Source organism: Crocuta crocuta, unplaced genomic scaffold (genome assembly GCF_008692635.1).
Source record: "Crocuta crocuta isolate KB4526 unplaced genomic scaffold, BGI_CrCroc_1.0 scaffold95, whole genome shotgun sequence".
In the NCBI taxonomy this organism is placed as follows: Eukaryota; Metazoa; Chordata; class Mammalia; order Carnivora; family Hyaenidae; genus Crocuta; species Crocuta crocuta.
In genome coordinates, this window is record NW_027530971.1 from 13997589 (window position 1) to 14019290 (window position 21702).

The 21702-nt window shown below is 43.2% G+C and overlaps 1 long non-coding RNA gene across 1 annotated transcript; it reads left to right on the plus strand.

The window, feature by feature from the left end:
- The first annotated feature begins 270 nt into the window (after positions 1-270).
- On the plus strand, positions 271-17400 carry LOC144236173 (uncharacterized). The gene is made up of 3 exons (XR_013336435.1): positions 271-400; positions 17013-17166; positions 17336-17400. It is a non-coding gene; the product is annotated as an uncharacterized LOC144236173 (long non-coding RNA).
- The last annotated feature ends 4302 nt before the right edge of the window (positions 17401-21702 follow it).

Below are 21702 nucleotides of genomic sequence, written 5' to 3' on the forward strand. Positions count from 1 at the left end.
CACAAAAGAAGGCGGGGGGGCGGGGGGAGGAGAATGCGCGCGCAGCTGGCGGAGCCCCGGAAGAGGGTGGCCGGGGCCCGGCTTGCTAGCCACGCCCCTTCCTCAGCTCTTCCCTCTAGACTCGTCGCGCCGCCGCCGAGGCCCGCCCCCTTGACCGTGGCGCCTGAAGGGGCGGAGGAAAGCACTTCCGCGCAAGCGCGTTTGCGTGCTCTCGCCCCCTAGGGAAGTTACTGCGCAGGTTTGCGTGGAACTTGCGGAGAGAACAGTAGGTTTTGGAGTGCTGGGCTTGTTTCTCTGTAGACGTTTTTGCAGTTTTTAATGCCACCGACTACTGCTTACTGGACGCTTGTGGTACACTGGCCACAATGCTAACCACACAATTACAGCGTTCACTCAACATGTATGTATTGAACGATTCCTCTATAGCGGTAAGCACGTCGGGTCCCTAACCAACAACGTCCCAAGTACCTATCCCCATTTTATCGATGGCGAAACTGAGGTTCACATTGATCAAATCACTGGTCCAAGATCATGCAGCTAGTACGTGGGCACTTCCTGTTCTGTTTCACCTTTGCCTTTTATAACCTCGGTTTTAGGGTTCTTTTGATGGAAGGAGAGAAATTATTACATTTTTCACAATTTGACCCCGTTTCCCACCCTCCAATTTGGTCTGCTATTATCACCTTCCCAGAAAGTTTAGCGCACTTCAGCGCAAGGCCGCAATATGACTTTCGTGGAACCACGACATTTTGGCCTTGTGGAGATAGGTAGGTAGGTGGGTACATACACATATGTATATTTAAGTGTAAACACATGCATGTTCTTATATAGTTCATATTTTACAACTAAACTGGTATAGAGCTGAATATATCACTGTTACACAGCAAAACATTTTCTTTGACCAAGTTCATCTTTTTTTCCCCTGACTTTTAAAAGCACTTAAAACATTTTTGTGGGCACTGTGTCCGTTGTAGCTAATGGATAAGACTGCCCTGTCTTCAGTCAGATGAAGTTCAAGCTCTCTCTGCACATTGAAGAGCTTTCATACGCTGTCTTTGCTATGCATAAGTGAGATTTCTTTGGAAAAGTGTATGGCAGTTTACAAACCTCTTATTTTCGAGAAGACCCGTGTGTGAATCCTTCATCATCTTACAAATGATCCACCATTGGGCATGTCTCGGTTTCTCACATCCTCAGTCTTTTCTGCAAAATAAGGATAATGATATCTATCTCACATGGATCCTTGTGAGAATTAAGTGAGATAATATATACAAAATGCTTGACATATAAATGTCTAATACATGGGAATGGCTATTATATGATAATCCAATGTAAAGTAATATTGAAATCTCTTCTAGCCCTGTAGGTCTATGCTTCTATTCCTATATTCTTTTTTTCCCCTATATTCTTTAATTCCAATAAGTATAGTTTGTTTGTGGTCACAATTTAACATCTCTGAAATCAAGAAATTTGCCTATGTCAAGTACAGATGAAAGCTGTGGATGAATTCTTTTACTTGTCCAACTGTAAGCTTAGGTCTGACTAGAAAGTTTCTATATAGCCTATTGTCACCTGAATTGAAAAGTTCATGTATAGCTAATGCTTGTTAAACACCTACTGTGAAGTAGGAACTGACTTAAGAATCAAGTATATTTTCTTATTTAAACCCTACAACATCCCATGAAATCGGTATTATATTCACCCCATTATATGGGTGATAAAACTGAGTGTCATACAGGTGAGAAACTCTGAAATACATAAATATTGGCAGTGCTGGACTTGAACTCAGGCACACATGACTTCAGAGCACTCATTCCTAAGACTCATTTTATACTTCATTCCTTATTTCCACTTGTTAGCAGCTTAAGTGTAGATTCCTTTTCTTTTCTTTTCTTTTTTTTTTTTTAATGTTTATTTTTGAAGGAGAGAGAGACAGAATGTGACCAGGGCAGGGGCATAGACACACGCGCGCACACACACACAAAGAATCCAAAGCAGGCTCCAGGCTCTGGGCTGTCAGCGCAGAGCTGGACATGGGGTTCAAATTTTGGAGCTGTGAGAGCATGACCTGAGCCAGTGCACCCATTAAGTCTAGATTCCTAGTTGTTACTAAAGTCTGTGTGGAAGACTTTACACTGAATGCAGCATTGAAGAAAACATTGTTGTGAATGTAGTGTGTCTATTACATGCTAAGCAATACAATTAAAGACTATAGAAATTGTCAATTCTTGTAATAAGTCACAGAATTTTCAAAGGAGAGGTTTATGTGACCTACTGCAGCATAATTAGAACTGTCCACTGGATGCCTGTCTACTAGGGTTCCTAGTTAAGTGTTTTTTTAAGACTGCTTATGTGAAAAGAGATGTGTACACAAAATATTGATTACAGCACTGTTTGTAAAAGACTAAAGACAAACTATCGTTAGAGAGCTGTTATAATAAATGTTAATACATCCATATCGTGGGGTACATGCAGCAGTTTAAAGACTGAGGCACATAAGTATGTGCTGATATGGAACAATCTCTAAGAAATACTTCAAGTGAAAAAAATTAAGAAAAAAATAAGAAAAGCGAATAATATGCCAACATTTGTTAAACTATAAAAGGAGGGGGAGGGGCACCTGGGTGGCTCAGCCAGTTAAGCTTCTGGCTCTTGATTTTGACTTAGGTCATGATCATGAGCCGTGAGATGGAGCGCCACATCAGGCTCCACACTGACAGTGCAGAACCTGCTTGGGATTCTCTCTCTCTTTCTCTCTGTGCGGCTTACCCACTCACACTTGCAGGCTCACTCTCTCCCTCTCTCTCTCTCTCTCTCTCTCTCTCTCTCTCTCTCTCCACTCGCCCATTTTTGTCCAGTAGTTTCAGAGTTGCCATAAATCTAGAACCAGATATTGAAATGTTGGTGTTCTAGTTCCTGGGTGATATTGAAGATACAGCAAAACCAAAACAATTTATACTCTGAATGTTATTACTGTGTACATGTACTACCTAATTTAAGAACCTAATGTGTTTTTTAAGTGTAGTTGCTTAATCTCCAGTAATACATAATTCAACTAAGTGAAAACAAACAACTAAAAATACTACATCAACCAAAAAAGAAATAGCAATTGATGTACTTAAAAATTTAGCAGATTGAGAGAAAGGTCAAAATCAAGCACAAGAGACTCTTTAGTCTCTGGATATGAAAAAGGATTCATGATACAAAAGAAGAAAATGATACATAGATGTAAGGATAAGTATGTGTTATACTCAATTGGGAAAGAAATGTTGTGACCATTAAAGTAGTCCCCTCTCCAATGTACCCATAAATCTTATACCAGTCCCTCCAAACTACCATCCCCTGGCATCATAGCTTATTAGGGCATGACTTCTCAAGTGAACAACCACAGCGAAATAATATAAGGTGAAAAGTATACTTAAATTCCTCAGGAAAGTTCCACACTAGAACCTATTTATTGTCTCTTAGTTTTCCTCTATCAGATCTGTCAGATCTGATAGCCATCTCCTTGGCTGACCACCAAAAGAAATGGGTGATTTAGATTTAGAGACCATGATACATGAAAAAAAAAAAGTGCATCTCTTTTTTTTTAAACGTTTATTTATTTTTGACAGACACAGAAAAACACAGCATGATTGGGAGAGGGGCAGAGAGAGAGGGAGAAACAGAATTTGAAGCAGTCTCCAGGCTCTGAGCTGTCAGCGCAGAGCCCAATGTAGGGCTCTAACCCACAAAGTGTGAGATCATGACCTGAGCCAAAGTCTGATGCTCAGCCGACTGAACCACCCAGGCGCCCCTAAAAAATGTGCATCTTTGAACTTTAGAATCACACTCACTATGGCAAATGGCCACGCCATGAGATCTACAGGAAAACTGAAATCTACTAATAAAAGCAGATTTGGCTCTTTTATCATATGCAGAGTAGTATGATTTTCCTCATTGTTCTGTTGATCTTTCATATTTAGTTGAAATAATGTAAGTTAAAAGCATGTGTGATGTGACACAAGTGTATCAAGCTGATGGTGACTGTCACCATGATACAAATATGGCAGGTGCTGTCAAGAACTAAGATTTTACCCTAGTTGTAAGCTAACAATTTAGCCTAATGCAGTTTCCTGGATAGAAGCAGAAGACACAAAACCTCTGGGTCAGAGGCAAAGGACCATATTATTCACAACACTCCATGCAACACATACACCAACACTTTTGCCTTAGTTCTTGGCTGTCTGAACACACGATATGTTATAGGAAAGGAACTCTGAGCTTAGGGAAACCAAATCTTTCCTAGTGGAGAGTAAGCATTTCTGTCCTTTGCTCTGGAGGGAAACTATATCTATTTTCAAAGGCTCTTTGATATACAAACATCCTTGAAAAAATAGTCTGGGAGGGTCTTCTGGGTGGCTCAGTCCATTAAGCGTCCAACTTCGGCTCAGGTCATGATCTGCTGGTTTGTGAATTCAAGCCCTGCATCGGGCTCTGTGCTGACAGCTTGGAGCCTGAGGCCTGCTTTGGATTCTATGTCTCCTCTCTCTCTGTTCCTACCCTGCTCTTGCTCTCTCTCTTTCTCTCTCAAAAATAAAGATTAAAAGGGGCGCCTGGGTGGCTTAGTTGGTTAAGTGTCCGACTTTCGCTTAGGTCATGATCTCGCGGTTCGTGGGTTCAAGCCCCGCGTCGGGCTCTGTGCTGACTGCCAGCTCAGAGCCTGGAGCCTGTTTCAGAGTCTGTGACTCCCTCTCTCTCTGACCCTCCCCTGCTCACGTTCTCTCTCTCTCTCTCTCCTAGAAATAAAACATTAAGAAAAAAAATTTTTTTTAAATAATAAAGATTTAAAAAAGGAAAAAATAGTCTGGGACAAGTGACAGTCAGTGCTTCTACTTACAAGGTGTGCAGAAACAATGAGAGACCCATGGAGGGTTGGGTTCCAAAGGGGGCGAGACTTCATTGTGTTGTACAGTATTTGGTGAGTGAGTGGTATGCTGTGGATGAAAAAATATGGTTTTAAAAGGCATAGTGACTGTAGCTCCATTTCTAGCAAACGTTTTATTAATTATGTGATGTTAGTCAAATTACTTCTCTGATCCTAAACTACAAACTGGAATAATAAATGTATCCCAATGAAATGAGAAAGTATAACTGAAAGTACCAGGCACAGTATCTGGAATATTCTAAGCATCCAACAAATGCTCAATCCATCTATTTTTCCCTCATTCACTGATTCCCTCATACATGTGAATCAGGTGCCAGAGCCTTACACCCCTCCTCGAAATCAGGAAGCAACTTCTTGGGCCCCCCCACCTGTGTTAGTTAGGATACATGGGTTCAGATGCTATAACTATGGGACCCAAAAATGATAGAGGCTTTCACAAGGTAGAGTTTACTCCTCTCTCACATAGAAGTTTGGATAGGTAGTCTAGGGGTGATACAGCAGCTTTAAGGTGGCAATTTTTAAGCTCTTCCCTGGTTATTGCACTGCTACCCCCAAAACATAGCTTCCACCATCATGTCCCATTCCAGCCAGTAGAAGGGAGAAAAAGAAGTGGATAGCAAATGCCTTCCCTTTCATGTATGACGCAGAAGTTGTGCTCATCCTTTCTACTCACATGGCATTGATGAGTCACGTGGCCACACCTAGCTGCAAGGGACTTTGGGAAATCTAGTCTTTATTCTGGGAAGGATTATTATTAACAGAGGGAGAAAAGATCAGATACTGAGAAACAACCCGCCATTTCTGTCACGCTACCCTTTGCTTAAGAGGGGGCAGGCCATAGCGCTCAAAGGCCCGGGAAGTGAGAGTTATACTCTGAAGCCACCAAGGTGAATACTGGAACTAGCAGCAGACCATGAAACTCTCCCACCAGTGTAATTCCCCCAAGATGCCCCATGTGGGCTCCCTGAGGGATTCTGAGTAAATGGCGTCCCAATTGCTTTGCCTGAGTTCTGAACCAGTTGGGGAGTAAAACAAATCCTTTACTAGTGATAATAAGCCAGGCTGGCGACGAAGCTTTCAGAGCTGGTAGCTGAAGGGCACCACTAATAGTGAATTCCAGAACTGGGCTGCAAAGACTAGCAGCGGCTCCCTCCCCGTAAGAAGGACAATGGTGAGTTAGGCACGACCAGGTGTCTTCAAATTTACCAAAAGAGCTATTCTTCGTCTACCCAGGAAGAGGAAAGCAGGAGATGAGGGAGAGGAAGCAGGAGATGAGCTTAGAAAAAACCCTTCCCAGTTGAAACCCAGACTGGAGAAAAGGGGTTCCCCTCTACCGTCCATGCTGAATGAAGAGCGAGGCTTAGAAAGGGCAGAAGCAGCAGCCATAACAGAGCCAACAAATACAAGACGGACCCAAACTGACAGGTCAGAAATGACCCAACACCATAATTGGATTTGAGCCCCAGCCTGGCCTCTTAGGAGCTGTGTGCCTTTGGATAAGGTCCATGAGGTCTCTAATTCTTCATTTCCTTGCCTCCAAAATGAGGAAATCGTAGTATCTAATTCCTCTGGTGGTTGTGAAGAGAAAATGAGGTAAAGCATGCCAAGCTCTTAGCAGAGTGCCTGGTAGCGAAGAAGCCCACGGGAACCGGCAGCTGCGATGAGTATTTCTGAGGGCCCGTCAGTCGCTCCTGAAGCAGTTTCTCCATGTCAGTTGGGAAAGAGAAAGGCCCTTTATCTGCTGTCACGGCATTCAACTGAGATCAGAAGGGTTTCTGCAAAATAATAAAAGTAATTGGGAGGGGGAAAGAAATGGGGACAAATGGGAAAATAATAAGATTCCTACAGGCTCAGTTGATCAGAAAGACTGGCTGGAGTAGGGTCCAGGGCAAAGGGTTAGGCCTTCCCTTTCCGGCACCAAACACACACATTTTGGGAAGGGGGTGAGAGAGGATAGGGCCTACCTATTTGAATCTCCCTGGCATACTCTGAGGTCCACTTAGGTAGGCTCTATCCCCTGTCAATCCCCTCCTTAAGCACTCCCTCCTCCCACCAAAACCCTCACATAGCAGTTAATTTTTGAAGTGTTTTTTTTTTTAAATGGATGGTACTTCTGTTTGAAACTTTAAAATCTGCTGGATAAGGGAATCTGAGGTCTCAGAAGCTCTGTGTTCTCTTACTGAGAAAGCTATGAGATCCACTCACAGGCTGCCAGGTGATCATACTTCACAGTTAACAGGGCATTCACTCATCAGTGAGTCACTCTTCAGTGACTACTGATGGTAGTGGCCTTGAGCTCTTCTCTCCTCCTGTCCATTGGAGCCCTTCAGGGCCCCCTTCCTATTTCTCTGCTCAGCCTCAGGTATTGGTAGACCAGAAGGGTCTATGGACACCTCTTTGGCCAAGCCTCCATAATGCAGAAGGGAAAACAGATCCGAGATGTTAACTGACTTGGGGAGCAGTCGCTCAGCAAGCCAGTTCAGACCTAGGATGAGAAACCAGACTTTGAATTCCTAATCTATTGGCATTTCTAAGACTTAGATTCCAACTCTGCAGCCTATTAGCTTAGATTTAAGCAAGTTTCTGAATCTCTCTGGGCCTTAGTTCCCTCATCTGTACAATAGGTATATGGCAGTCCCTAGTGTTTTGGATTGCTGTGAAGGTTAGGAATATATCTAAAATCCCTCTTCACCATAACCTGCCCCCCTTATTACCACCCTTCTTGGGTGGCCAGGGTGTCAGGTCCTTCCTGGAGGAGATCCCTGAAGACTTAGAGTTAAATCTGGGCACTGTCTCTGATTTCCCTGGGGGAAGAGGGCCTCGTACCTCAGTATAGGTGAGGACTTCGTTCTTTTAGAATCCCAGAAAATAGCATCCGTGACACAAATGAAACTTTTGAGAGCAGATAGACATAATTTTAGTGAACTGTTAGGCTTAAAAGTCTTTATCTCTCATTCTTTGGTCTTGCTAAAGATCTTTTTCTCCTCCAGATTTTGGGGAGAAAACAGGGAAAAGGGAATGTGAAGGAAAAATTCTTTCTTGCCTTCGAATGTATTCTGGGTTTTACAGGTATAATGTCTGACTTCCCCCACTGTGAACTAAGGAGGAAAGGTATGTTCTATTGGGTTACTGCTTTATACCTGATACAAGTACAAGTATGTATGTACGAGATGTAAAAACAGAAACAACAAATGAATACAGGACAGCTGGGCTTCCCTAAGTGACCAGGGCCTTCGAACAGTCTCTGGATTTTTTTTAAGTTTATTTTCTTATTTGATGCCTTCAAACAATTTGTTTGTTTGTTTGTTTGTTTGTTTTTAAAGCTTATTTATTTTTGAGAGAGAGGGAATAGGGGAGGGGCAGAGAGAGGAGGAGAGAGAGAGACAATACTAAGCAGGCTCCACATTCTCAGCCTGGAGCTGGACTCAGGGCTCTGGCCCAGGAATGGTGAGATCATGACCTGACCTGAAATCAAGAGTCAGATGCTTAACCGACTGAGCCACCCAGGCGCCCCCAAACATTGTCCTCTGTTTTACGACAGTAGCTGGAGTCGCTGGTTTTCAAATCTCTTGGGACAACTACTTCCTGCTTCCGGATTCCTACATCTATTCTGGTATCAAAGTGAAAAAGCGGGCAGAGCAGAGCACTTCAGACATGCTCCACAAGAGGGCATAACAGGCCCACGCCAGCCAGCTCCCAGTCAGAACTCCTGGGCTTCAGGGTCAATGGTCCCAGTTGTGTTGCACAGATCTGGTTTGGCAGTGGTGTCTTTGGGTCTCTGTTTTAGTTCCTCTCTTTTCCCAACTCAGGAGGAAGTGCAGAAACTTTGAGTCAAGTGTACTTGGATTAAAATCCTGGCTCTGCGTGTCATTAGCGGAGACATTGGCCAAGGAGTCAGCATCCTGAGCTATTGTATGGTGATTGGTAACTTTGTTCCAAGGCTGGGGCATCACAGAAATATAGACTCTTGGTGCAAGAAGGGACCTTCAAGATTGGCCATTAGAATCCCCACACGTCACGGATAGGGACACTGAGACCCAGGCTAGCCCAGAACCCAAGACTGAGCATTTGAGCCTGTGCTCTTGGTGCTATACCCAGCTGACCCCTTCAAAAACACCTCAAGCATAAAAGCATTTATCAACGAACAAATGAATGAAAGATAATCAGCCCTTTAACTAACAAGTCTACACCTTTGTAGAGCAAGGGCTGTGTATCCAGACAGAAGCGTGGCATCGAGGCCTACATCTATCATCCAGCTTCGATGGTGACTCACTTGAGCAAGTTACTTGACCTTTGGTGCCCCACTTTCCTCATCGCTGCAGGGGGAGAGGGGAAATAATTGGGGATCATAATAATCCCTACCTCAAAGGTATTGTGAGGATTCAGTGAGCTCACACATTAAGTGCTCAGCTCAGTGCCTGGCAATGGTACAATGTCAGTTCTCATCACCTAAGTCATAGAACCTTTCTGAGCCTCATTGTTCTCATCTGTAGAGTGGGGTTTTTATATAATGTTGTGGGGAGATATAGTGGCTGAATCCTTCCTTGCCTCTTTTAGCTTCTGATGGTGGCCGCCCATCCTTGCTGTTCCCCAGCTTGAAGGTGCGTCGTTCCCATCTCTGCCTCTGTCATCAGCCGTGTGGCATTTTCCCTCTGGTGTATCTGTGTCTCTTTTCTCTACTTATAAGGACACAGCTCATATTGGACTAAGGGCCTCTCCTGCTCCAGCATGACCTCATCTTAATTGTGTCTTCAAAGACTCTATTTCCAAATTAGGTCGAATTCACAGGTACTAAGGGTTAGGACTACTTCAACATACCTCGTGGGGGAACACAATCCAACCCACAGTGCTCGTCAAAAGATTTTCAAAAGTTCTGAAATTTCACGAGTTCTTCCAATTTGTTAATATTTATAACTTACATATAAATATATTAACATAATTACAATGGATTTTATTAGTCCGTATAAAACTGTGTTATTTATTATCATAAATATTATATAAATTCAGGTTCTACTAATAAATTATTAATTAAATTATTTAAAATAAGCAGTTATAATTTGTGAACTGTTAGAACAGTTAATTAGTTTAAAAAAAAAACCCAACTAGGTGCATCAAACAAAGCATTTCTGTGGACCTGAAAGGTGCTCAGACTGTCACTTTTCAACCCCTGGCTCATGGACCATCAGGGTGGTCTTCCCATGATGCTACTCCCTCCATGATGGTCAAGAGCCAACAAATGGCCTCTTCCCAAGAACACTTCCAGCTCCAGCTCCTGTGGTCGTGTGTGGCTCCCCCATCCTAACCTGACATAGGACAGACCTTTACTCATGTGTTTCCTCCAGAAACAGTCCCCATCTTTCCCATCCTCCCACCACCACCAACGCACCCCCAAGTTCCTTCTGCTACACATCATTCAAGGCCCAGCTCAAAACCACTTCCTCTGTGAAACCTGCCAGACTCAAGAGTGTTCCCCCCTCCCCCCCACCCAGGTCCATGCATTTGCAGTACCTCCCCCAGTTTTCCCAGTATCGTAGCAAGGGTCTACCATTAGCCGCTTCTCCCACAAGGCTAGGAAGTCCTGGAAGTCAGGGACTTACTTCCGTCATTGTATGAGTTTGCTGGAGCTGTGACAAAAATTCTTTGCTGGAGCTAACTTTGTTACCCTCCTGGACCTTCTCCAAGACCCTCTGTGCATTTTGTTATAAAATCCAGTTTTGGTAAGAACCCCGCTAAGTCATTTTACCAAGAACCTCCAACTCTTTTTTTTTTTTTTCATTTTTTTACTTTTTTTNGCCACCCAGGCGCCCCAAGAACCTCCAACTCTTGATACCTGATCACCCTCACTGTCTGGTCAGGTTCCACCATCCATCAAGTGAAGTCCAAACACTGGGTCTGTCTTCAGTTCAAATCCTGTTAGGTGGGTGTGGCCAGTAGCCCCCCACCCCTGATGTTTCCTCTTAGAAAATTTCCGTCTCCTGACCCCTCACCACTCCCAGGCTACAGATTCCTACTAGTCCATGGTGTGCCTAAAGCTGAGCCCATCTCCGTCTCCACTGTGAAATCCCATCACAGCCCCTGTACCTAATGCTATAGTCCAGAATAAAGGCTACCTTACCATCCTGAACAAGTGTTACTGAATTTTATTTTCATTAACAGCTGCCATAAGAAATATCACAGATTGGGTGGCTTAAACAACAGAAATTTATTTTCTCACAATTCTGGAGGCTGAAAGTCCAAGATCAAGATGTATGGGGGTTGGTTTCTTCTGAGGCCTCTCTTGTCAGCTTGTAGATGGTCATATTCTCCCTGTGTCTTCACACGGTCGTCCCTGCGCATGTCTCTGGGTCCCAAATTTCCTCTGCCTGTAAGGACGCTAGTTGTGTTTGATTAGGGCCCAACGTGATGACCTCATGTTGGCTTCATTACCCCTTAAAAACCTCATCTCCAAATATAGCCACATCCTCAGGTACTGAGGTTAGGGCTATCATCATATGATTTGGGGCTGGGACACAAGTCAGCTCATGATCGTCATTCTTAATTTTTTTAATAAGCCAAATAATATAGGTATTCATTATTATTATTACTACTACCTCAAACAATACAGGTAAAGCTAAATTCCCCTGTTTCCCTACCTGACTCTACCCAATCATTAACACTGCTACCAGATCTATTTCTAAGCCTCTGTACATATGGGTGCATCTACACAAAGATAAAACTTTTTGCTTTTTTTTTCTTTTACATAAACAACATCGTATTGTCCATTTTGTTTTGTAAATCATCTTCCCCTTATTATTATTATTTTTTAGTGTATGTATCTATCCCATTGCTACCCTGCCCAGGGCGTAAGCATGTTCAGAGCATTTGTTGAAATATTGAGAAGAACGAAGGCATGGAGTGTAGGTTTGCTATGAAGCTCAGTCACCTAATATTATGGTCTCATTTACCTTGTATGTAAAGTGGAGGACAATAACTATAATACTCATCTCCTCATTGTTTGGCTATTAGTAGTTATCCTTCACTTTCTTTTTCTTTTTCTTTTTTTTTTAATATTTTTATTTATTTCTATGAGAGAGAGAGAGAGAGAGCGTGAGCAGGGGAGGGTCAGAGAGAGAGGGAGATACAGACTCTGAAACAGGCTCCAGGCTCTGGGCTGGCAGTCAGCACAGAGCCCGACGCGGGGCTCGAACCCACGAACCGCGAGATCACGACCTAAGTGAAAGTCAGACACTTAACTGATTAAGCCACCCAGGCACCCCTCTTTTTCTTTTTCTTTATTATTTTTTTAAGCAGGCTTCATGCCCAACATGGAGCCCAATGTGGGGCCCAACACGGGGCCTGAACTCATAACCCTGAGATGAAGACCCAAGCTAAGATCAAGAGTCGGACAGTCAACTGACCGAGCCACCCAGGTGCCCCACTTACCCTTCACCTTACTACTCAACTAGTACTGTCCAAACATCCATCCTGCACGACCACCAGAAGTCCAGTATCCTTATTCAGTTTCATTTCCTTGACATTTCTCACAATCCAGGGAACTCTTCCACAAATCAGTCCTAGTAGGTTGCTAATTTCTGTTGACGAGGCACCTCATCTCCTGGCCTGTCTGCAGCTCTCTGTTGTTCTTTACTCAGGCAAAGAGCCAGACTACTAACTCAGCTCCCCAAAGCATACTTAATACTGCGAGGTTTAGCTTAAGGAATTTGGCCAGTGCCTTCCTGATAGCATCGTTATCGTCCTCATCATTATTGCCATTATTATCACTCAGACAAGCTTCCGGATTCATTTTCTGCCAGGATTTCCCTTTCACAGGTGAGGAATCGGGTTCAGAGAGGGCGAGGAGCTTTCCCAAGGTCATTCACCTAGTCGGTGGGAGAGCAGAGCCCTGTCCAAAGTCTGGCTAATATAGTGGGGGAACCACATCTCATTGGAGCTGTTTTACACAAAGGCATTCAGTCGCTGAACCACGTTGTGTGATAGTTATTCTCTTTTCTGTTATCTTCCATTCCTTCTGATTAAATTCAGGAAAGCTTCCCGGAGTATCTAATATCCTTGTAAAAGTTCTCTAACGTGTGCCAATCTCCCTTTCTAACAAAGAGCGAGCAGGCAACAGTATCTAGCTAGAGTTTAATCACACTGTTTTGTTTTCCTTATATTTATTTTTATGGAAATGTTGATTTCCCATTGACGACGTAGCCTCATAAATGTCCTTATTATAAAAGTGAGTAGACTTACAGAAAAATATTAAGTGAACAGTAATGTAGGTAGTTCATTGGAATGGCAAAATTGTGCAATTTGGGGCCTCCAGGCTGGGGAGCACTGCACATAATAATGAGGAGCTTAAGACTGGACGCCCAAATCCATGGCCTGGCCTGGCCTCCTCGGACCCGGGGAAGGGGAATGGCACCTCTCTCCCCAGTTCCTGGCAGGGACCACAGGGAGAGGCCCCTTGACCCAGCCCAGCTCCAGCCCCAAGAAGAGCCAATTCCAGACTCACCAGGAGCTCAGCCTTTTCTTTATGCAGCCTTACTGTCCCAAAGGGCTCCGTTTCAAGGGAGATCTCTATCTCTCTTCACGTAACAAAAGTCCTCAACACTGTTTTTCCTCAAACCAAAAAAAGTGCGGTCAGTTTTCCCCTCCACTGCAATTAAAATGGCAAGCAGCTTTGTAATGGCAGTTTATTAAAGGTCTGTAGAGGGTTCAGTCACAAGAGTAGCCTCCCTTTCCTGGCCCAGCTGCCAGATGGGGAGGAGCATGCTAAGCCCCGGTTCTGTGAGAAGACTTCCTAAAGCACAGCTCTGACCTTGACCATGGTTTGTTCTGTTCCATGTGCCCACATCTCTTGGGCTAGTCTTCTTGGCTTTGTGTTGGAGATCCCCTCATAGTCAACCCAATATGGTGAGATAGAAGCTCATTGGGCCAGGACTTGGGATTCTGGGGTTCCAGTGCTAGAGTGACTCCTCATTTTCTCTGTGACCTCTGCTGTTTCCCTCCCCTCTCCAGGCTTGTTTTCAAGTCAGTAGTAGGGAGGGATTGGAGTCTCCTCCAGGGCTGACTTTCTATTTCTGTGGCTGGAGCCTGAATTAATTGACAGCTCAAGATCAAAGAGGCTGAAAGAGCTAGCACTGAAGTCCGAGCCTCAGACTTAACCACCCCCAGCCCAGTCACGAAAAAGACTTTGAGGCTTTGCCATTTCAGATTGTTCCAGGCCTGAATGCCCTATGTCAGGAAAAACAGGTCTTCTGGGAATTAAACTGGACTCCCCACTTCCCAAGGGGTTTCCTTACCTAAATGACCAAACACAGAGCCCTACAGAATGAGGAAGCTGCTCAAACCTGTATGCCTCTCATTCCATCCCAAATGACTGATTCCAGCAGGAGAATTTCTGTTATGTTATGTCTTTTAAAAGGGAGCATGTTTTGTTTTTATTTTTGTTTTTGTCTTTTAACTTGCCATAAAACAGATGTTCAGCATGAAATGTGTGGACAGTATAGAAATGTACTGAAATGGAGTAAAACCTTGGATTGCGAGTAACTTGTTCTGCAAATGTTCTGCAAGATGGACAAACATTTCTAATCAATTTTAACTTGCTAAACGAGCAATGTCTTGCGATGCAAATAGTACAAACATATAATACAGGGTACCAGATGTCACCTGATCACAACTGAGCCAATGGTTCTCTCTCTCTCTCTCTCTCTCTCTCTCTCACTCTCACTAAGGGATTGTGGGTGATTGTCTCCCATGCTCAGATGCTCAGTCTCAGGCCGTGGTGTTTGTCAGAAATCAGTGATTTTTCAGAACATTGGAAGATGCCCACAACTGGCACTAGTATATTTTTTGTCACTTCAAAGCACCTATGGACAGTCCTTTGCTTTTCCAGACAGGAGTAAGCTTAGGAATGCTTTGCTTCATTCTAGATCATTGGATAGGCTCCTTGTTAAAGTTGCATGAAAAGAAAAAGATTTTATTGAGCCAACAGATAGCAGTGATTCCATTAGTGATAGTGAAAGTCGTTCTACACGATAAACCCCTATCTCTGGTCTCCCTCCACCAGCCAAGAAGGTTTTCAAAGGGAAGTGCAGGTTAATTTATTTTTCTTTATATTTTGTATTTACTTTATTGTTTTATATTATAGTATTGTGATCATTTTTATATGAATATTTTTGGGTTGTGGAATAAGTCATCTGAGTTTACATGATTCCTTATGGGGAAATTTGCTTTGATATACAAGTGCTTTGGATTACAAACATGTTTCTGGAATAATTTATGCTCTCAAACCAAAGTTTTACTGGATTACTTACCTACCCCTGCCCAAGATATTCCTTTTCTTTCAAGATTTTATTTTTAAGTAATCTCTACATCCAATGTGGAGCTCGAACTCACAATCCCTGAGATCAAGAGTCACACCCTCCACTGACAGCCAGCCAGGCACCCCCCAAGGTACTCTTCATAAACATTTTTATGTTCATCCTTCTAGGCTTTCTCTAAGAAATATAAAGACATGTAGCTTTACAATGAAGATAGGATCATACTAGATCCTATTTTTTAAAAGTCAATATTGTGACTCTCTTACAAACATAAAATGAACACTTGTCAAAGATTGTAATTTTTTTAAAGATTTTATTTTTAAGTAATCTCTAAATCCGACATGGGCCTCGAACTTACAACCCCGAGATCACGAGTTACACACTCTACTGATTAAGCCAGCTAGGCACCCCTGTCAAAGATTGTACTGAAGAATAATTAATGAAAGAACCAATAATAAACTAAAGCCAGTTCAAAGGAGAGTCAGATATATTTATACCTAGGTCTGTATATAAATTTGCCAATAGATGCAGAGTTGGTTTTTATCTTGAGAGCAATAAAGTGGTGTTTGAAATCATCTCTTAATATTGTACACTTTCAGGCCAAGATCAATGTGCATATCTGTGGGCAAGAATACTTTGCATTACTGTAACTTTTCTGAAATTTGCAGGGTTGTGAAATAGCCTGCTAGAAGACAGTGAAACACTCAGACCTTTGTAGAATCAAGTATAGCATCCAACATTCCACTGAAAAGACACTAGTAAACTTCCAAATTTTCACTGAAACATATATTATGGTTATAATAGCTCATATTTTGGGGATGCTTACTATGTGCCAGGCACAGTTGTAAGTACTTGATGAGTATTATCTCATTTAATCCTTGCAAAAAGACTGTGAAGTAGACTCCATTGTCACTCTGTTTTTACTAATGAGAAACTCAGAGAGGTTAAGTAACTTGCACAATGTCACATCGCTAGGAAGTGGGGAAGCCAGAATTCAACCCCCTGTTAAAGAACAAAAGTTCAACCAAGTTAATTTTAAACATCTAATTAGCTTTATGAATTGATTCATGAATTGGGCAGCATCCCATCTAGCAAGTAGCAGCGAGCTCCAAAGGGTCACAGAAAGGGAAAGTTTTTTATTTTATTATTATTTTTTAATGTTTCTTTATTTTTGAGAGAGTGTACAAGCAGGGGAGGGGCAGAGAGAGAGGGAGACAGAGAATCTGAAGCAGGCTCCATACTGTCAGCGCAGAGCCCGATGCGGGGCTAGAACCCACAAGCTTTGGGATCATGACCTGACCCAAAGTCAGACGCTCAACTGACTAATCTATCCAGGTACCCCAAAAGGAAAAGGTTTTTAAAGACAAGGCAAGGAAATCATAACAAGAGAAAGGATTACTTTGGCTGAGGTCACCTTCCTTTGGGGGACAAAAAGGTCTTAACTGGTGGATTATCTCCTCTCCCTTTGGGGAATGGAGAGGGCCCATGTGACAGATCAACTTCTTGGTGCTGAGCATATTGCTGACCGACCTGTGAAGACTGTCACTGGGGGGGAGGGGCGAGACTGTGGTTAGGTTAGCTACGAAGCCCCAGTTTGGTGGCATGGCCTAGCGTAGCCGACTCCATTTTGGATGTGTGGTTTTCTTTTTAACACCCCCAACTATAACATTATATCATCATTCATCCAACTTTTGACTGATGGATATTTGGGTTGTTTCAGTTTTTTTTCTCCAATGATGAGTATTTCAGTAAATATCTTTATGTCCTTCTCTACTTTTCAGAATTCCTCGAAGTGGAATAGCTGGGTTCAAGGATGTGTGCATTACCCTCAATAAGTGTGGCCAAAATGCCCTCCTACAAAAAGCGGAATCAATTTACACTCCCATTACAGCCAGCTTAGAAGAGTTTATTTTCCTCCATCTGTGCCAACAATAAGTAAGTACATCAATCTTTTCAGTGTCTGCCTGATTTAAAAAAAAAAAAAAATTTCTTGGTGTTATTTTAATTAACATTTCTTTTTAAGGCAAGAATTTTTCAGGACTCTTCTAGATGAATAATTATCGATGCCAGAGATCACTTTGAACCCTCTCTCTTTGCCCCGCAGGGTAGAGATTTAAACTCCGAGCAAGGTGCCCAGTGGGGAAAGGAGCTATACCAAGGCCATCCTGTGAGTTAGGGGCAGACCTGGGGCTCGCCTCAGGGTGTTCTGACCTCTTTCAGAAATAAATAGAGCCTTTCTTATGAGCCTCCCTGACACCGGGTGTTGTTTTTAATCTAAATACCAGTGGGAGTAATTGGGACCCATCAGAAGTAAGCCATTTGGATTAGTCAATCAATAGAGATGATATAATTAGCTAGACCATTTGAGAAAGAGAAAACTGAATTCCTACCTTATCACTAATGGATCAAACACTTAAATGTCAAAAAAAAATTTTTTAGGATAAAATCAATAAATAAGCAGACTTTAGGAAAAATATGAGTAAATCAGTTCTAGGATTTATAAAACAAATCATAAAGAAAGGCTTAACAAATTTGACTACTAAATGCTTTGAAACATGTGGCGAAACCTCCACAGATGAGTTTGAAAGACAAAAGTTTACTGTACACAAGATCGCACTTTTTTTAAAATTTTTTTTTAATGTTTATTTTTGAGAGAGAGAGCAGGGGAGGGGCAGAGAGAGAGGGAGACACAGAATCTGAAGCAGGCTCCAGGCTCTGAGCTGTCAGCCCAGAGCCCGACGCGGGGCTCGAACCCACGAACCGTGAGATCATGACCTGAGCCGAAGTCAGATGCTTAACCGACTGAGCCACCCAGGTGCCCCAAGATCCCACTTATTAACACAGAAAACACCCATCAGAAATTACTTAGGCACGTACCAACTGGTAGACCAATGAGACGGAAAAAGATAACGCCTGTGAACACGGTTTGCACAAAGGCATTTTTCCTCGGGATAGCACAGTTGTGAGGACTGTTATCAGGATCCTTCTTATTTCCAGTGATGGGGCTGAAATCTGTGCAAAAGCATCAGACAAGGGTGCAGGTATGAAGGGGACTGTGGAGGCATCTTTGAATCTTTGAAAGGAACCACCCTAGATTCGAATCCTGGCTCTGCTGGCATTTGCCAGTCCTTTGGCACGATATGTAGCATCTCAGATCCTCATCTCCTCATTGTAAAATGCGGGTGGTGATGCCCACATCTCAGCGTACCTTTGAGGAATCAATAAGATGATGGATGTGGACTGCCTGGCACAGAACCTGGCACTTACCAGGCAGTTAAAAACAATGTGTGTTCCCTTTCCATTCTCTTCTCTGAGAACCCACAGGGATTTGCCAGACTCTTCATTCATTCAACAATGTCTGTTTTATACCTGCGCACGCTGGGCACCAGACAGGTGCTGGGGACACTGGTGTGAATGTGAGGGAGGCGGTTCCTGTCCTCTGGGAGTTTATAGTCTAATGACGTTGGACACAGAACAGATCATTTTGCAAAAATGAATTATTTACAATTTTAACAGAGCTATGAGGAAAAGAAACCCAGAATGCAGCAAGAGCCTTGAGAAAGTTCAGGAAAGGCCTCTGAGGAAGGGATCCAAGGCACAGGGGAAAGTAGCATCCGTGAGAGATGAGGAAAGCCCTAAAACGGCCTGAGCAAGGTGGACCCGGGTTACCTGGAGAAACCAAAGGAAGGGCAGTGTGACTGGAGCTTGGGCAGGACATTCCCAGTGGGAGAATTTCGATTGCCACATCCCAGACAGAAATTCGCCCCAGTATTGGTCTGGACATTCTGTGACCAGGAACTCAGTACTTAGGTGAGCTGGTCCATCTGGGCGACGGTTGGTGCCCCTAGAAACTCAGGTGCAACCTGTTGGCTACTGTACCATTGCACCACTGGCGCCAACTACTTGCTCTTAACCTGAAGCAGTCAGTCACTCCTTCACCGAGCCCCACTTGTCCTCTCTGGCATCTACCCGTGTTGCAGTCACCTGCTCTTCTGTCTTCCTCCATTGTCTTATAAGCTCCCCATCAGAAGAGAATGTGTCTTTTTCCTCCCTCTGTCCCCAGCTCCTAGCACACTTTGCACACATGAGGTGCTGCTGAGTGTATGTTCGTTTGAATGGATTAATAAGTGATGCTTTGCAAAGATTTGGTTGTTTGCTCTTAGGTAACTATTATCCACCGTCCTCAAGACTAGCTGTGTTTTATTGAGCATCTACTGTGTGCCGGGCTCATTACTAATGTTACCTCATCAAATTGCTTTTTAGGGACTGTCACCATTTTGTCTCCATTTTCCCCTTAGCTTTATATTTTAAGAAATCCAGATAAACAGAGAAGTTGGGAGAACTGTACAGAAAACACCCACCTGCACTTTGCGTAGGTTCACCAACTTTCCCATAGCTGCTTTATCCCTGTGTGCGTGTACACACACACACACACACACACACACACACACACACACACACACTTTTCCCCTGAACCATTTAAATGTTGCTGATGTGAGAATTCTTCACCCCTGGAATCTTCAGTGCATGTCTCCTAAGAACAAAAGCACTTCTCTCCACCATTATGATGTCATTGTCACTCTCAACAAATACAAGATTGATAATACCTGAAAAAAATCAGCCTTTGAATTTGTCTAATTGGCCTGATTACATCCTTTATAGCTTTTTAGTTTTCATCCAGAAGTATAGAAGCATTTAACTGAGATGTCTCTTTAGTCTCCATTAACCTGGAACAATTCTCCCCACTTCTGGCAGCGGAGGCGGGTGGTCTTTCATGTGTTTGGTATTTCTGAAGAGTCCGGGACAGTTGTTTTATAAAATGTCCCACAATTTGGGCTTGCCTGGGGTCACCTCATTATTTGATCAGGTTATACATCTTCAGGCAAAAATGCTATTCTGATGATGTCATGTTTTTCTAGTGCATCACATCAGAAGGCATATGTAGTCAGCATATGCCATTGTTGGTGATGCTAAGTTTGATTGCTTGTGTGAGGTCATAGAAAATAGATATTGGTCTCTGCCCTTGGCTTCTGGCACAGGGCTCCTGAACCCCTTGTAATTTCCTTTTTCAAAAAAATTGTATTTAAATCCAAGTTAGTTACCATATAGTGTGATAATGGTTTCAGGAGTAGAATTTAGTGATTTCATCACTTACGTATAACACCCAGTGCTCATTCCCAGCAAGTGCCCTCCTTAATGCCCATCACCCATTTAGCCCATCCCCTCACCCACCACCCCTCCAGCAGCCCTCAGTTTATTCTCTGTGTTTAAGAGTCTGTTATGGTTTGCTTCCCCTTGTGATTTCCTAAACGATAGGAGCACTGGAATCATGTTTTGTTCTAGTATTTGGTCTTTCTCCCCGGGTTCTGACACTGAGCTCCTGAAACTCTGGTTATTTCCTGGGGCGATAGGAGTGTCTTTTGTTCTAATGATACAGCTGTGGGCGGGCTCCTGGATGGCTCTTGGATGACCGCTGGTCACCTGAAAGACAAAGCCATGATTAGAAGTTTCCCCCTTTCAGCCCTGCCTCTTACTCTCAAGAAGAGAGAAGGGCTGGGAGTAGAGTTAATGATCAATCATACCTATGTGACAAGGCCTCCACAGAAATCCCCAGAGTATGGGGTTCAGAGTGCCGCCAGGTTGACAAACACACCCAAACATGGAAGATGACGTACCCCAACTCCCGCGTGACAGGTGCTCTTGCGCTCAGGACCTACCCAGAGCCCGCCCGACATATGTCCATTTGGCTCTTCATCCATATCCTTTATCATAGACTGTCATAAACTGGTGAACACAAGTGTTTCCCTCAGTTCTGTGAGCAGCCCTAGCAAATTAATTGAAACTGAGGATGGGGTCATGGGAGTTTTCAGTTTGTTGCCAGATTGGACAGAAGTTGTGGGTAACCTGGGGACCTACTGCTTATGATTGGCCTCAAAGTAGGGTGGGAGCAGTTTTGTTGGACTGAGCCCTTAACCTGTGGGATCTGATCTGTCTCCAGGTAGATAGTGTTAGAACTGAGTTAAATCGAAGGATACCCAACTGGTGCTACAGAGAATTTCTCGTGTGAACCACACCCCTCACCACCACACATTTGGTGACCAAAAGTATCAGAAGTGAAGTGTTGTCTTTGAGTCATAAAGGGGACACACAGGTTTGAGCTGAGTTTTTTTTTATACAATGTGGTTAGGGTAGTGTCCACCAGATGTCTTCACTATAGAGGTACGTTTTCTCTTTGTAACTAATAACTAATTTCTGGGGAGATACTTTATGACTGTATGAATCTTTTGTTCCCCAATAATTTTTCACCAATGTTTTTCACATCCATGAATGATCTTACATGAATTGATTATTACTATGGTGATTGCAAAATGATGCTTTTCTCATTTCCTTTACATTTACATTTATTAGCTGACAGTCTTCTCTATAGCACATCTTTCTCTCCATTCTTCGCTTTTCTTTCTTTCTTTCTTT